General features: G+C 39.9%; 1 protein-coding gene across 1 annotated transcript in view; it reads left to right on the top strand.

The window, feature by feature from the left end:
• Positions 1-18,126, top strand: part of FBXL2 (F-box and leucine rich repeat protein 2) — a 65,481-nt gene that overhangs the window by 10,792 nt on the left and 36,563 nt on the right. The gene's annotated exons all lie outside the window — the stretch shown is intronic.

Raw genomic sequence — 18,126 nt, 5'->3', positions numbered from 1 at the left:
ATAATGAGTCCTTTGGCACCTTAGGCTATGCCTAGATTATAGGGATTTGTTGACAGAAATTTTTGTCAGAAGATATGTGGACATAAGAGGTCGACAGAAAGATATCTTTTCACAAAAACTTCTGTCAACAGATTGCGGCCAAATTGCCAAGCGGATCACAAGAGCAATCTGCTCTGTCAATAAAAGGTGGCCGGACAGCCTGGCCACTATCTCAACAAAACGGCAAATTGGAAGCACAGCAGACAGGTCTGTCCACTGTCCCGGGAGCACTGTCTATTGACAGAGGGCCACTGCCACACATATGTCCAGACTGGCTTTCTGGCGACAGAGGCTTTATGCCTTGTGGGAAATGGGATAAGACTGTCGACAAAAGTGCTGCGTTCTGTTGATTTACTGTCAACTGAATGCTTTGAGAATCTGGATGCTCCCCAGCTTTTGTTGTCTACATTAGAGGGTTTTGTCATGGCCTTAAACGCAGAGGCTGTGTCTACATGGGCACAAATCTTCGAAATAGCCAGCACCTCATTAGCATTAGGATGCTTCTGGCCGCAGCACTCGGCGCAGCTACATGGGCCTTTCGAAATCCCCTTATCCCACTCACTGATCGGAATAAGGGGATTTCAAAAGGTGCAGGGTCCTTTCGAAAAGGACCCCCATGTAGCTGCGCTGAGCTGCGTGCTTTTGAAAGTGGTGTGTCCATAATACTAATGAGGCGCCTCATTAGTAATCTTTGAAATGGCCATTAGCATGGCTATTTCGAAGATTTGTGCCCACGTAGACACACCCTAACAGTTTTATTTGGGCTTAAGCTTTTGTGGACTGGAGCCCACTTCAGCATATGCAAGAAATGGAAACTTCAGTTTGGCAGAGAGAGATATATGCAAACTGAAGTTTCCATTTTATGCATCTGATGAAGTGGGCTCCTGCCCATGAACTCTTATGCCCAAGTAAAATCTTTCGTCTTTAGGATGCCATAGGTCTCCATGTTGTGTTTTTCTGAAACAGACGTAACATGGCTACACTTCAGAAACAAAATTAGTGTTGTTCTCCTGTTTGGAGCTATTTATAAGAATGTGATAGACTGCTCTTTTCTGTTTTCCACATGTACAAAAAAGGAATATTTAAAAATAAAAGATGTTGTATTGATATATTTGGGAGTGTAAACAGAAGATAATCAAAATCTTGTTTTTAGTCGTATTGAATTCTTATTTTGGTCCCTGCATCTGCTTTGTTCCAACGCTTTCCTTTTAATAAGCTATCTCCTTCTCATGCAAATTTCACCTACAATTCCACTTCTAACAGGTATCAGAGGGGTAGCCATGTTAGTTTGTGTCTAGGTATATTGGAGCATAAGCTTTTGTGTGCAAAGACCTGCTTTGTCAGATGCATTTCTAACAGGGTACTTTTAGAAGTAAGTGCAACTTAAGAAATGTCTAAGAGTAACCAAGAATTCTTATTGTGGTAAATGTTGTGCTTCATTATCATGCTCCCCATATTCATGTCACATCTAAAATTAGACTGTAACTTCTTTAGGGTAAGGATTGTATTCAGATATGAGTTACAAAATACCTAGCACACTTTATGGTAAATAACAGAAAAGTTCAGCCTCACTGAGTAGAGGGAAGGTCTGTCTGAGATGGAAACCAAACAGACCTCTTCAGGTCATTGGATGCAGACCCAAAGAATTGGGTTAGAGGAGCAAGAAGGCAGCTGGATGGAATGGGTGTCTCCAAGAAGACACTATTTGTATGGCGGAATATCCTTGTTTTAATTGCAGGTGGGAAGGAGGCTGGCCTGTGTGGAGAGTGGTACACTTTGTGTACCTTTTCTGGTTTAATGACATTGCAATCTCAAAACTGGTCTTTGAGTAGACTTTTTCAACAAACAAAATAAGTTGCTTTTATATAAATCTTAATTGCTTCTTGGTGTCATTGTCATGTGCTTGACTGGCTGGCAGGAGCGTCAGCCCCACCCTGAAGGCCAGAGTGCATGCCCTGCCGTGTACTTACCAGAGGGTCCCACAACGAGGTCTGGTGACGCTTGGCTCCCAGTTGCCTGGCTGGATGACTGGGAGGGCACATCAATTGTGTGGTCCCCCTGCTCACTCAACCACTCTGGTCCGGGCTGCTCCTCTGCCCCCAGCTGCAAGTCATCTGCGGAGGTAGCAAGGATGGCAGGTGGTACGAAGATGTCTTGGGGCCCCAGGATGGCCCGTAGCTCCCTCTTCAGGGGCAGGTGGATGAACGTGCCCTGGAGTGGCCAGCCATGTCCTGGGGCTGGGCATAACCCTGCCAGGCAGAGCTCCGTCACCTCACTGTGGCAAGTCCGCAGTACGCTCTGAGTGCCCTCAGGTGAAGAGGCCCTGGGCCAGGCAGGCAAATGCTGTGGCATGGTACCACTTGACCTCCATTTCCGTGAGGACCTCCTCTTCCTTCCAGAGGCTGAGGAATTCTCTCAGCTCCTGCTCCGTCTAGGAGGGCACCCTTTATTTTTTCTCTTCTGGACCCCTGCAAGCCCTGTGAGGGCCCTGAGGGGAGGCCATGGGGCTCCTGTGGCAGGTGGCTGCTGGCCATTGTTGTTTTTTCGATTTTGGGGGTGAGTGTGCGGGTATGCTGAAAGCAGCTCATGGCTGTGCTACTAGCACGCTCTCAGCTTCCTGCCACAGGGTTTTTGGGTCCATATCACTTCAAGGTTAGCTGGATGCAGGGGTCATAGAGCCCCGCTGCTGTGGGCCAGACATCCCTGCGCTACAGCTGGCTGGCGCCATGGCGGACTCCTCTTTCAAGTGAGTAGGCTGTGGGGTGCCTACATTTGTCTTCTTTCAAAAGAGTATTTAGAAAGGGGATGTTCTTCCTGATATGGAATCGGGGTTGGGATTTCTAAGTCTGCACTACGTTCTTTTGAAAGAGGGACAGATATTTCAGTGTTTCTTGCATGTGTAGACCCAGCTTCTATGTATGTGAAGCATTATTTGTTTATTCAATTTATCTGTTGTTCTAATCTAGGCACACATATGACAAATAGTTTTCTTAACCCTAGATTATTGTGTCATAAATGATAAATCAAATCCAAGACATTATTGTAAGTCCAGACACAGCTGCTTTTCTATGGTGATGGTGTAACATTCAGTTATTAATACTCAAGAAGGAATTAAAAGGCCCCTGAATTGTTAATTACAGGAGGTGTTTTTTTGTTGGCCATAGTACCTGTAAATTGAAAAATGAAGGTTTTTTAGTTGTAAACTAAAATTTTAATTAAAGCATTAGACATTGACCACTTCACATAGTTTATAGTACATTCTTGTATGAAACTGATGTAAATATATTTTAAAATGTGATGTGTAGTTAATATATATATATTTAATATAACAGTATATGATTGGAAAAAAACCAAGTGCATTATAATTCTGGGGACAGACCAGAGGTGCCAAAGGTACCATTCATTATTACTAGGCCTGTTAAGCAATTAAAAATTATCCCAAGTAATTGTGCAATTAAAAATAATCACAATTAATCACACTGTTAATAATGAAGATAGAATTTAGTTAAATTTTGAGCTTTTTTACATTTTCATATATATTCATTTCAGTTACAAGACAAGATATAAAGTAAACAAGCTCACTGTTTACTGTGCAAATATTATAATGAAAATAAAGAACAAAAGAAATATTTTTGAGTTTCTGCACTACAACTTCTGTAGTGTAATCTATTTCTTCTGGTTTTTTTCAGTGCAGATATTATCATGAAAATGAACAGTGCTCATTGTTTAAATTATATTCTTGGTTGTAATTGAAAGTAATGTATATGAAAATGTACAAAAACATCCTAAAATGGTTAATAAACAGTGCAATTAAAACAGCAATTAATTACAGTTAATTTTAATCATGATTAATTTTTGTGTTAATTTTGTGAATTAACTTCAGTTAATCAACAGCCCTGATCATTACTGTTACCTTTCTCAGTCAAACTTGTAACCTTGTCATAAAAATATATCAGATTAGTTTGACAGGCTATTTAAAACAAACACATGCCGATTTGCATTAATTACATTAGGCTCCTTTAGCTCATTATCAGTTGAGACTCATATCTTGCTTGGGACCCATGTAAAGTTGAAAGGCTTATAATTACTCATGTCATCCTATTTACCCTTTCAGAAAATTGGCACAGTAGCTTGTAGGGTTTTGCCGTTTGCTAGTAGTGTTTTCCTTTAAAAAATTACAACCACTCCCACATAAAACTATCTGATACTACTTTGATGCTGTCTGAAAGATGCATGGAAACAGGAGGACTAAGTAACTGAATGCACAGGAGATATGAAACTGAAGTTGATGTGCTTTTAACAGTCTTACCGTACTTCTGTGCATCTTTGTCTAGCTTAATTCTTTATGTGGGAAAAGATTTTGAAGGTGTTTATCTCAAGCCTTCTCTACACACAATTTTTTGTATCTATTTAATGGAAATACTATATAGTGATATAACCACCTTTTATAGCGGAGTAACAGCCCACTTAATGAGGAATTGAATGAACTTTACATCTCTTTAGAACTGATAGTTTTTGCACTGATTTAACAACTATGTAGGCAAGCCATATAGTCCAGACAGTCAGGTTAGATCTTTGTGATTCATTTTTATGTATGTGTGTGTATAATGTATATTTTAATATTTAACTAGTGTTTTCATGAGAATTAAAGATGATTTTGTTGGGACTTTAGCGTTCTCATAGCTATGTTCACCACTCAAATCAGACCATGAAACACTGTTTCATTTTATTTAAGTCTGAAGCAGGTAAATGAAACCACATAAGTGGCTGGTAAATCATTTTGTAGAAGCAATGTAGGATTGATGTGAAGCTCCTATTTTAAACATTTTTAGATTATCACAAACCACTATGATGAATAAGACTGTATGCAGGGTCTGGAACTTAGTATAGAGAGTGCTGAAAGACAGTATGCATGGATTATCTTACAAAATGCATAGCTGCATATATGACTTAAGCTTTATTGTCATGCAGAATAAATTATTGGTTTATCTATTAATTTCAGGCACTTTTAGCATGATGGGCTTTATCTCTTAATCTGTTTATTAAGAATCATCAAAAGTGGAAAGATGGAAGCTACTTAACCCTTCCTCAGTCTGGTGCCGACAGTGAGAATTTATTTTGTTTGGTGCCCAAATGCCCCAATATTTCCCAGATTCATCATTCAGTTTTATTGAAGTTCTGTTTATTATGTAATATTGTAAAGAATAAATTAAATGGCTTTTAAATTATGTGACAAATCTTGACTATTCAGACTTTTCTCACTCATCCTGATAAAAACAATTCACATAATCAGTTGTTTCAATATGAGGTTTTATAGCATTCTTAAAATCTTATTACTGTTTTCCCTTCTATTGCCATCCTATCATCTCTTGTTGATCAAATGTACATATTTCATATAAACTTTTTAAAATGTGTAATGTGAACATAATGCCAAATGGCTATGGAGAGACTTCTGGAGTTTATAAATTGCTAAAAGGTGATGATCCATTGTCTCTCACCTTTTCTAGAATACAAATAAATTTATATCGTAGTGATTGTTTCCAAAAGGTACTGATTATTATTCACATCAGTGCTGGGCAACTTGTGGTCCGCTGGAGCTCCACCTGCCGCCCTTGAACCACCTGTCTGCCCTCTCGCCCGTGCGCCTCATACATCAGGGCACCACAGCGCTTCCCATGCCTCCTTTATTCCAGCATTTTTGGAGGAGGGCAGATTGTCTGATTTGTACTCCATTCCTGGTCCTTCCCTTTTCTCGCAGAGCTGGAATGCTGCAAACCGCTGATTCGTGTGCTCCAAAAGTGCTTGGAGGAAGGGGAAGGAGCAGGTAAGTGCGGGGCTCCTGTGCCCTGGTGCATGAGCTGCTGCAGCCTACTGAAGTGAAGGAGGTCCCAACCCTGGTTTCCATAATTCTCACTTGCCTGTCCTGTTCCCTCAGAATTCAGTTTGCTCCCATTGAAGTTAGTTTAATTTCATTTATTTCAAAGGCATGTTTGTGCACCGTATGAGTTGTTTTTAAGTGAAACATCATCGAAGGTTAAAATCCAGAGCAGACCACTTGCCACAAACAAACTGGTAGTGTTATTGTGGTGGAATATAGCAAAACCCAAAATAAAATTAATGAAACCACCAAAAGCTGTACCTAAACAAAGGTACCCAGTTCTGTGTGTGGTTTTTCTCTCTGCTCTGAAGGCCACCATACTTGAGCTCAGATGGACTCCTACCTGGAGTTCTTTTCTGAGCTGACAGTAGGAGTGATTATGTAAAGTTTAACCAGTGAGCTTCTGATGGACAAGTTTGAGCCAAAGTAGGAATATGACATAAAGTATGGCAATTTCAGGTTAATTTCTTTTGCAGACTTTCTCCTCTGCTGTTGAACCTAATCATCTGTCTTAGTTTAGATCTTCTACTTCTTTTTTTTTAAATAAGAGAATGGATTTTCTCATTTTAAAAAAAAACTATGAATGATTTTCATTCTGGAATTCCTGCCACCTTTATATGGAGCTTGTCTGTGTTTGAACTGTTGGTCTTATTTTCAGTTGCACAGTTGATCACTTAGTACTTAGCAAGTCATGTCCATTTTTTTAATTGTAAAAACGCTTCATGCATGGCACTAAATTCTTGTTAAAACGAAAATCAAAATGAATAAATAGAAATATATGAAAAATAGGAGAAAATGGAGCCAAGGTGAGTGGCATGCTAGGCATCTAGCTATAAGCATTTTGATAACTGTGATTCTACAAATACTGGAGAGAAAGTTAACATTGATCAGATACTTTTTAACTTATTACAAGGGGATAGAAATAATATTAAATGGTCTGTGTTTAGGTGTTTTATGTTTGCCCATTTAAACACAAGAATCTTTGAGTTCACTGGTCAAAAGCCTAATTTTATTGTTTTGCCTCCGTAATTTACATTTAAACTGGAAACCACTGCCAAGTACACAAGTCTAATGCCATCATTTTGCTTTAATAATTTAAATGGAAGTTTTAGACCACTTTAAATTCCAGCAGGTATCAAAATGGAGGATCATAATCATCAGGTATCAAAATGGAAGGCTCAGCCACCTCCAATAAAACAATATTAACATGTAAAGCTACTTTATGCCCAGAATCTCTAGTTTATGCACCGGGAATGCCACTATTGCTCTTAATTATCTGTGCAAAGAGTTCTGACAATACAGGGGGAAAAAAAAGGAGGGGGAGGGTGAAGGGGACACTGGGTACTTAGGTCGAGTTCTGCTTTGCAAAACAGTTTATTTGTTTTAGTCCCAAACTATAGCCTTGGTGATGGAATTTTGTGCTCAACTTAGTCTGGTGCATTATATTCCCCACATTTGTGCTTTGAATTTCCCCTTTATATAATTCAACAACTTGATTAAAGACTTTTCTTCATATTAGGGACCTTCAGCTGAGCTCAGTGGATCATTCCTGCCGACCTCTTACATTGTGTACCAGTTGATGCCTTGAACAGAACAGGTCTGATCTCTTTTCACCAATCTAGGTAAGATAGGATCTGTCCTCCTAGCTGGAACTTTAGCAAAAATCTTTACATCCGAGTTGAAGAATGAAATGAGTTTCAGCATGCAGTGTTGTGGAAGTTCTAGGCTTGTCCTCATTGTTCAGTGAGCCTCAGTAGGCTCATAGAACTCCTCAGAGAGATTCCTGTAATTTACTGGCCTTCAGGTTTATTACAGTTACACTGTGGGCCTCTCCAGTCCTCAGCACAGCCCTAGAAAGTGAGGACCCAAAGGTGGTTTGAAGTCACTTCAGCTCCTCTACCCTTGAGCTGTGTAATCCAGGCTGCTCCCCGTAGGCTATATCTAGATTACAGGGATTTCTTGGAAGAAGTTTTTGTTGGAGGATATCTTCTGACAAAACTTCTGTTGACAGATCACGGCTGACCTGCCAGGCAAATTGCAAGATCTCTGCTGCTCTGTCAGCAGGGAGTGGCCAGGCTGCCCGGCTGCTCTGTGAGCAAAAAGGCCAGCAGAAGCATAGCAGACTGCGCTGCCTGCCCCCATATTCCCCCGACTCTGGAGCATCCAGACTGGCTTTCTGTCGACTAAGCTCTGACAGAGGCTTTATGTCTCATGGGGAGTGGGATGCATCTGTTGACAAATGTGCTGCATGCTGTTGATTTTCTGTAGAGACACCACCTTGGGAACCTGAACACTCCGTGGGTTTTGTCGACAAAACACAAGTTTTGTCATCAAAACCCTCTAGTGTAGATATACCCTTAGAAGCGTAGCACAGGATCTCACCCACTACTTTTTTTTTTTTAAATAATACTTTAAATGGATGGCCTCTATTAAACTTTATCATTAATATATTTTTAAAAAGCAGTTGTGGGAATTTTCAGTTTTTAAATCTCTGCCTGATTGTGTTTCTTTGGATCTCTCTTTTTTCTAGAGGCAGTACTTACTAACAAGTTTCCCTCTTGGAAACATTCCCGTGAATTTCCTAACCAAAATCCTTGAAGGCCATATGTGATGGAGCTGGGGGTGCCACCATGCCCTCTGGCTTGAAGTGGTTTCCATTATGTACAGGGTTTTATGTTTTTTCAGTGAGTGTCACCGTCCAATATAAAAACTGCTTCAGCACTATATTGTTTAGTTTTAAAATATCTTTTAGGTTCTTTTATAAAATCAGTATCTTTCAGTAGTAGGAAATCAAGAATACCTGATTTTTGCTGTTTGTTTTTTCTGACTTGGCTAAAGATGGAATATGTACTGTTTTTAAGTTGCATTCCAGTGTGTTTTTTTTACTCGAGAACTGAACAAATTGGAGAACCCATTAAAGTCAGTGGAGATGTAACCTCTTACAATGCCTTTTTTGCTTGCTCTTCTGACTATAGCTGAATTTTAGCTTTGATCTGCTTAAGTTATTTGGTGTCCATTATGTTTAGAGTTGATGTTGAGTATATGAAGTTAATGAAGTATTTCCTATACTCTGTAATTTGTCATAAAATGAACTGATCAGATAGAGTATTAAATTCTTTCCTCAGATATATTTTGAGTTTTTGGAATTTTAGATATTAAAGCTGTAGTTACTATACATATTGATGTTTCCCATACTTTCTGAAAATTGGCATATGACTGTGCATAACTGAAAACTGCTTTATGCAAAGTGCATCATGTAACACATCAAGTTTAAAGTTACAGTATGCTTAATCTAGATACACTCATCCCTTGTTAAATGAACACTTTATTTACGAGTACTTGCTGAAACGAGAGACACGTATAACTATCTTAGCTCACTCAACGAGTGAGCTCCCCCCCCCCAACTAATACAAACCTTACCCCCGCCCCATGGCTCCAACCCCCTGTAGTCTGACCCCCCTGCAGCCCCGACCCAATGCAGCCTGACCCCACTACGGGCTCCACGGCTCCAAACTGCAGCAGTCAGACTCACCCTGCTGGCTCCGCAGCCCCAAACCGCAGCAGCCAGACCCTCCTGATGGCCCCATGGCCCCAAATTGTGGCAGTCAGACCCCTCCTGCAGCCCCAAACCACAGCAGCCTTACCCCCGCCCACCAGCCCTGCAGATCTAAAGCACCGCATCCATAGCCCCCCACTGGCCTCGCACATCTAAACCACTGCAGCCTGAACCCCTCTGCCTGTTCACCTGCCCCCCCCCCGACCCAACCCACCACCAGATTTTAATCCTCCCTCCCGCTCATGGCTCCAAACTGCCCCCAGCCTTTAACCCTCCCCAATCCCCCCAACCCACGATTCACTTGCCCTTCAAAAGCAGCGCTACATGCTGCTACTCCGCTGAGTTAGGAGCACTAGGAACCAGTCAGACTTTTACACGTATTATAAAGGTAATTTAGCGTTCCACTTACGAGTTTTCGCCTATGAGCAGAAAGTTGGGAAGCAATTGTGCTCGTATAGCGAGGGGGTGAGTGTATCCTGTTTTTGTGCATGTTTGCATTCTTGTATGTGAAGTTAGAAAATAAGTGTGAATCTGGTTTTAATTTTAATATGTTAATAAGGGCCATGAGTGATGCTTTGGGAACTTGATGTTTTAGTACTCAAACCTTCAACCCATAAATGGCTCTTTTTTTTTTTTTTTTTTTTTTCAAGTAAGCCCAAAGTGTGGTTGGTCCTAGAAAGACATGTGACCAGGCCATCTGATATTGGAATCCATCTTTAACCTTGTATTTTTCTTTGAGGATGGGGAAACAGAATGAAGGGACCTGATCCTACAGAAAAACCTGTTTAAGGAATGGGAAGCAATTGGGTCTTTGTCTTCAGCTGGCTATTGAAATTGCCTCCCAACCCTAAGAAGATATACATTGAGCCTATTTCTACACTAGAGAGTTTTGTTGACCCACACAATTTGTTTTGTTGACAAAACTTTGGCACTTTTGTCGACACCCTTCTTTCTCTCCCCCATGAGGGAGAATATCTTTCTCGACAAAGTCTGGAGACAGAAAAGCTGTGTGGATGATCCAGGGTGGGGGGCTCTGTCAACAGACAGGGCTTCCGGGTAGCCCTGTCAGCTGTGTTTCCAGTTGGCTGCTCTGTTTAGAGAGGACTCACAGTCCAGCCATATTCTGTCGACAGAGTGCATCGCTTTTTCGGTCCACTTTTGTGTGTGGCTACGCTCTGTCAACAGAAATTTTGTTGGAAGATCTCTTCCAATAGTGACTCCTGTCAACAGATCTCTGTAGTGTAGACAATAGCTGAAGAGCCCTGGAAACGAAAGAACCATAGTGACCCTAACCCTGGGCCTATGTCAGAAAAAGATCAACTCTGGCCTGAGATGAGAACAACTGTTTAGGGTAAGAATTTGGATGTAACATGTTTCTTAGTGTCTTAGAATTGGCTGGCATTTTTTGTTTATTTTAACTTAGTAACTTAGGTTGATCTGCTTGTTTTCACTTGCAATCATTTAAATTCTACTTTTTATATTTAATAAAAACACTTTCTGTTTGTTATCAAGCCCAATGTAAGTAATAGTTGCCCGATGGGGGAGGGGGAGAGGGGACTGACCACCGCGTATCTCATTGATACAGGGGGCAGATGTCTTTATGAGCCTTCTCTGTGTAAAACTTGTACACGTGATAAGATGGATTTATTTGGGCGCTTGGTCTCTGGAGGTGGGGGAAGGTAGTTTCCTGGGTGTTGTCAAAGGCCCAATAGCAGAGCACTCTCAGAGCTGGAGAGTTTAGTGTCTGTATTACTGATCAGGTGGGTAGTAACCCCAATTCTGTGCCCAGCAGGACAAGGTAGTGGGAAGTTCCAGAGGGGCAGGAAGGCAGGCATCAATGACTAGATCAGCAGACTAAGGGTCAACCCATCACAATTATAAGAGAACAAAACATTATTTAAGGGCATTGTAATGTGAAGCTCTGTGCCCTTTAAAGCAGTGTCTGAGCTATAAATACATACACTGGTTTTACAGTAAAACAAAAAGGTAATTAAAACAACAGTAATATTATTTTTATAGAAGGGTGAATTTTGTTTATGCCAAAACTAGATACTATTGAAAATCTGCCAGAGGCGAAGCATTTTTTAATTTATGCAAAGTTTGTTGCACCCCTCACCATTTTAGCAAAACAACTGAGAGATTTATATAATGGATAATGAAAATAAAGGCTCAGAGCTGCACAGCAACAGCAGCCGCTTTTGAGGTTTGCGAGGCATATACTACATAGTAGCCACAGTGCCCTGTTTAAAAAAATATATATATAATTTATCAGTAAAAATTGAGTGTTCAAGGCTCAGGCTGATATCATCTTTTTCAGATGCATCTGCACTGAAAATGACAAAGCCAGATGAATGTTATAAAAATTAAGCTTTAGAAGGTGAATTGCAGTTTTGAGTTTTAAATATCCATATGCTTTCAACTTCAATACCTCTCACAATCCTTAGTCTAGAGTTTGGTTTGTTAGCAGGTGTGTATTTGTGGAAGAGAGATTTTGCTGTGACTCTTGAAAGAGCGAACTCAATATGTCCGTGACCTGCAAAATTGTCTTTCTCAAGTATAAGAGGAAGATAATTTCTACAGAAGACAAGTCTCTCCCTTTGCAAGCTATTATGTCGAGCCTTTAGGGCAGCTGCGGGGGGTGGCCTGTTTTTCTTTTTTTTCCTTCAGATTATTATTTCTGACTGTGAGGGAGAGAAAAATACTCAGTTTTCCACAGCCATCCCCCAAAGTCTAAACCACTAACCAAATAACAAAAAAAGAGACCTGGTTGATCGCTTCATTTTTTTAGTCTGGGATCTCTCCATTGGCCGATGATTTTAACTTCTTCAAGAAAACTGATTGTATGAATATTGTTTTCTTATCTAGTTGCTTCAAAAGTTGATAGAAAAGTTTTTTTTTAAAGTAAAAGTATCTTTTATGGCAGCAGTTATTACAGTAAAACTCATGAGGTTTGAAGGATTATTTTGTTGTCCCTAGGATATCTGGCATATGTTTAATACTGGACTTCACATTTCTAAAGTGTGTGTGTGTGTGTGTGTGTGTGTGTGTGTGTGTGTGTGTGTGTGTGTGTGTGCGCGCATGCGTGCGTGCAACACTTCTAGATCAAATAACAACTAGTAATCTGAATAAGTGCGTCTCACACACAAAAGCTCAGGACCTAATAATTTTTTAGTCTCTAAGGTGCTACAGGACTTCTTGTTCTTTGTGAAGCTACAGCCTAACCCCTCTGAGACTTCTAGATCAGTCATTATAGACCTAAATCCCAATGGTTGGAATTTTTGCATCTATGTAGATTTTTAGGCTGCATATATTTGGATAGCACTTATAAACTGACAGCAGCAATAATTAAGTCTGATGCTGGACCATAATTGTCTTTGGTATTAAATTCTGCCTTTCAAGATACACTGTGCTTGGGTGTGTATAAAAATGAGGGTGGTTGAAGTAGAGGCCCTCAAGGAGAAATGGAATAACTTTGGTTTTGGTTTTGGCCTGTCTGATAAAGGCAAGGTCCAGACAACTTCAGCTATACTTCACAGGGCTCTACCGTTATGTTGGCTCTTTTAAAATTTGTTGTGAATTATAAAATGGCCAATAATTTAATTCTGACACTTTTTAATGAAGTACCTGGGGCAAACTTCAAAAACAGTAAAGAGGAAAATGGGGGAAAAATCAAATTTGTAATAGCCATGCTTCATCTTTCTTCAGTGATCTTTCTCTCTCTCTCACACACACAAAGACCTTACACTTTATTATTAATTATTTGTATTCTAGCAGCAGTCTCAAACAAAACACGTACAGGATACCCCCTGCCCTAAGAAGTTATGCTCTAAAGAAGTAAGACACATGAAGGAGTAAAAGATATAATACATAAGCACAGTAATCAAGTTTGAGGCTGGCAAATGTCATGACAGTTCTGTGTTGTATGTAGGTCTTTCAATATAGCATGATGTTAGGAGGTCAGAGCATGGAGTGGAGAGATACTCCTAAGATATATCTTACCAAGAATTTTGTGTTTGGACTAAGACAGCAAAGGTGAGATGTGGCTAAGTCTTGATGCTTGGTGAAATGTATAATTTGTGCTGTCACTCCAGCTTTGAGAACAATAGAGTTTTAAAATTGATTCAGATATACTAAACCAAATTAATATGGGGAAAACTGCTATTCCCAAATCAACCAAAGAGAAAGCCATGCTAGTCTATATACTATCAAAACAAAAAAGCAGTCAAGTAGCACTTTAACAAAATAATTTACTAGGTGAACTTTTGTGGGACAGACCCACTTCTTCAAACCATAGCCATGTGGTCTGTTCTGGTATGGTTATGGTCTGAAGAAGTGGGTCTGTTCCATGGAAGCTCACCTAATTAATTATTTTGTTAGTCTTTAAAGTGCTACTTGACTGCTTTTTTGTTTTCAAAGAGAAGAGAAAACTGGTACTGTCCCAACTCAGGCTGTTTCTTTAGAAAAGATCAAAGCCAATAGTCCTCTCTCATTCACCTGGAAAGATGTCAGATTTGGTCTTTTACACTAAAATTTGCATGGGGGGATATACATAAGCATGATTGATATTTTTGTCTATTTTGTTTCTAAGGCAAGTTGTCCATCTATGCACAGCACAGGTATCTAAAACTGGTTTTGGGAAGATGCAGAATCTTTGCGTTGTGTTTGAGAGGACATCTCTGGGGTGGTGAGAGGAAAGACCGCTTTACCCATGTTCATTTCAGCTTATTGTTCCACATATCATACACAGTATGACTTATTGAAGTCATGTAAAGTACTCTTCACCCCTCCCATTTCCATCCATTGGCTCAGATGTGGAGCTGTCCAGGGTAAAGGAAGACCTATGCATATGAACTTTATTTCCAGCTTCCATGTGCTAATGTGTTGCCCAAGTGTTAGCTTTTGCATGGCTTTGGTTGTGAAGGAGAGGTGCATTGTAGGTCTCTTAGCTGTCTGTGTTGGTATATTTTCTTTTTAAAACAAAAAAGTCCCACTCTAGTTGAATGCTGGGAAAGACACCCAACATGTAAACCAGAGAAAGTCGGAGAGAGTCTGTACTTTATTGTTCATAGTCCATTTTCTGGCTCTCTCTCGCTAATTTCTGGTGAGGGATTGTCAGCAAAGTAAGAGACTGTAAAATACATACATTTTTAAATGCACAAAGGACAAAGCCCTTACTCTGAAGAACTGAAGTTGAACTTTATTAAATTCACATGCAAGTTGACTTCTTATTATCTACTCCAATATGAAGAAGTGGGTCTTACCCACAAAAGCTCATTATTTAATAAATAAATTTGTTAGCCTTTAAGGTCCTACAGAACTGCTTGTTTTTCCATGAAGGATGTAGATTTTTACATCACAATTAGAAAGCTACAAAAGAGACTATTTGGTATATAGCATTTGTAATGCTTTTCTATTTGTAAGCATCAGAAAAATCACTTTTCAGCTTCAGTGTGGTGGGGACAAATGAAGAGATAAGAAAAAACTGGAATTAAAATAGTAGAATAGGAAGAAATGAGAGCAGCTTTTGCCATGGTTGACCGTTGACAGTTGTGAAAGAAACTACTTTGAGCACACTGGATTGTTTTCACGGAATCTCTTGGGCTGCATCTACACTAGCAAGTTCTTTCGAAAGATTTTTTGAAAGAAGGGGGCTCTCTTGAAAGACGCCACAAAGCATCTACACACAAAAGGTGTTCTTTTGGAAGTAAATTGAAAAAATGCGGTGCTCCTTTTGAAATCTCTCTTCCTTTTCTGTTTCAGCAAGAGCGCCCCCTTTTGGAAGCTTCTTTTGAAAGAAAACATGTACACACTCTGCAGGCCCTTTTTTTCCCCAAAAGAACAGTCCTTATGGGGCCTGAATTTTTTGATCCCTGGCTTGCTCTTTCAAAGGAGCAGAGGCTGTTTGGATGCTCTCTTTCGAAAGAACAGATCACTCTTTTTTGATCTGCTTTTTTGGGTGTGGACGCACTCTTTCAAAAGAAGTTCTTTTGGAAGAGATCTTCCGGAAGGGCTTCTTTCTGAAGATCTCTGTAGTGTAGATGTAGCCTTGCTGTCTTTCCCACAACTTTGTTTGCTGTATTTTGCACATGAGCTAGGTGAAATTATTTAGAATCCATTGTTGAAAAGGAGATGACATGGAATTGCCTATTTGGCATTCATTCCACAAACACAGTGGAATTGGGATAGAGATTAAACAATTCCAAGAGGCCTGGACCGGGATCAGGAGCCTACTTGAAGTTAATGAGGGCTTATGTATTGACTTCAGTAGACACAATCGGATATTTATATCTGTATCTGCAGAAACAAATTTATTTGGTTGATAATACAGAAGACAAATAATTGACTTTTCGAGGTGATATGACTGAAATAAGCAAAAAGAATAGGGAAAGTCTTTCACTTATTATTTCAAGCAAAATAATCGCAGTGGATAAATGGTGAAACGATTCATAGCAATTTCAGCTAAAATGGTATCTCATGGTATCAGTTGTAATACTTCACAGTTGCATAGCATTTACACCTTCAAAGTGCTGACAAGTATTAATTAATCCCTGTAAAGAAAAGATGAGGTATGATATATATGGTCTGTTATTACCATTATTTAAGTTACCTGTTTCTGATTATAGGGACAACTTGGCTGTCTTCCAAGTGTAGTAGAAAAGTAGATTTCATCAAATAAAACTAAAAATTTCCCCAATTGAAGGTAAAATTTAAAAAAGTGTCATCTTGTGATTTAAAGGAATTCCATGTAAACAGTTGTCTCCTCTGGAATAATGGTCAACTGCAAGTGGAAAAAGAGAAAACCCTAACTGTATGTTTGATCTTTGTGTTCTGCCCACTTTTAAAACAGAATATTGATGTATTAATGTGCATCATTATAAATAGTGAAACATAAAGGAAAACTATTAGATAATTCGTAGTCTAATGATCATTCTTGTCTTTTAATTTGCTTGGCAAATGAATGGATTTTAATTCATGTATATTTTAATGTATTTAAAATAGAATGTTTTCAAATGTGATAATGGAATATCAGGAAACACCATTTTAAAACCTAGGTGTCTAAAGTTACATTTCCAAATGACATTCATAGAGCTTGTCAACTTCCATAGGTATTGAAATGAAAAATTAGCAACTTTATTTAGGTCTCTAACTTCGGATTTAGGTGCCTTGATTTAGGCTTCAGAGTTTGAAAATGGTCAGATTTTTATATAATTTTTAATAAACATTAACTCTTCATCAACACAGCTGTATTTATCATCAGTGTTAAGATTTTAGTACATGATGGTACTTGACAGTAAGTTAAGATTTTCATAATTTTGAGGATCAAAATCACTGACAACCTCATAAGCAGGTCATATTTTTTTAACTGTGGTATATATTCTTGTGAGTGATTGTAGTAGAATATAGTTTTGGAAAACCTGCATTTTTGTGCTTATACAAATATCATTTCCTCCCCTAAGAACTCCCTCTGAGCTGCCTTTATTGATATTTGGAACATGTATTAATTTTGCCAGTGTAAATCTCCTTCAGAACTCAACTGTTAGAGAAGGCAGGTTTACAGAAATGTTGTTGTGTTTAGATACTCATGGTGAATACTGAACTCCTGTGTCATTCTTGTAGAGTAAGACTAATTTTTGTTTACATTATTGAATTTCACAGGCTTGGTGAGCAGTATGGGACCTGTTAGAAATCTGGACTGTTCTGCTTCACTAATGTTTAGTTTCTTTTCAACTGGGGTCAGTTCAAAAATAGCATGCCTATTTCCAAGTGATAGTTCTCTAAACTGTCTTCTAAATCTTTGGTTTTGTTTTTTTAGTTATCAGCCTTTTAGAAAGCAGCAGACTTTTAAATGTTTATGAACCAATTTCTCTTTAATTTAAAAAACAGCTTTAAAATTGGTTATTGGTAATATTTACTTGGTAATGAATCCTCTTGTAAATACACACATAGAAGCCAAAATTCAGACTTCAACACTGGCAGCTGCACACTATTCCTGCTACATTGTGTTCCTCACCAGACATGGACAAAGGAGGAGGAAGGTGGATTTGCCCCTTAGTCGGCTTATGCAATACAATTTTGTAGTAAAACAGACCCTCAAGTTACACAAAGGTTCCATTCCATGCACCCTCGCGTAACCCAGATTTCGTGTAGATGGGGGTCAGGCTTTTTCCCAGGCAGAACACACGTTCTGCAGCCGGGGAAGCAGCAGAAAGGTGAGTCTTGGGGTGGGGAAGCAGTTGGGGAGAGTTAAGCCTGGCAGTGGGTTGTGGCCATGGGAGGCATGGGGGTGGGTTAAGGCTGCAGGGGGGCGAGAGGTGGAGGTGAGCTGGAGTTGTGCGCAGGGGTGGAGTTGAGCCAGAGCCCTGCGCAGGTGGTGAGTTGGGCCTTGGGGGCTGCAAGCGGGGAGGTTTGAATTGGGGTGGGAGGATGGAACCAGGGCTGTGGGTGAGGGAAGCTGGCACCACGCATGGGTGGTGAGCTGGCAGTGAGGGTTGAACCAGGGCCGGGGAGGCTGAGCTGTAGTTGCACCTGAGGGGTGGTGAGCTAGAGCCAGGGGTGGCGGTGGGAGGTGAGCAAGATCTATGTGTGGGTGGTGAGCTGAGCTAGGGCCATGTGGAGCTGACGGGGAGGGGTTGAGCCAGTGTCTGGGGACCAA

This window comes from Carettochelys insculpta, chromosome 2 (assembly GCF_033958435.1).
Source record: "Carettochelys insculpta isolate YL-2023 chromosome 2, ASM3395843v1, whole genome shotgun sequence".
Classification (NCBI taxonomy): Eukaryota; Metazoa; Chordata; order Testudines; family Carettochelyidae; genus Carettochelys; species Carettochelys insculpta.
The sequence above is the reverse complement of the archived record's forward strand: the minus strand, read 5'-3'. Positions and strand labels throughout refer to the sequence as shown.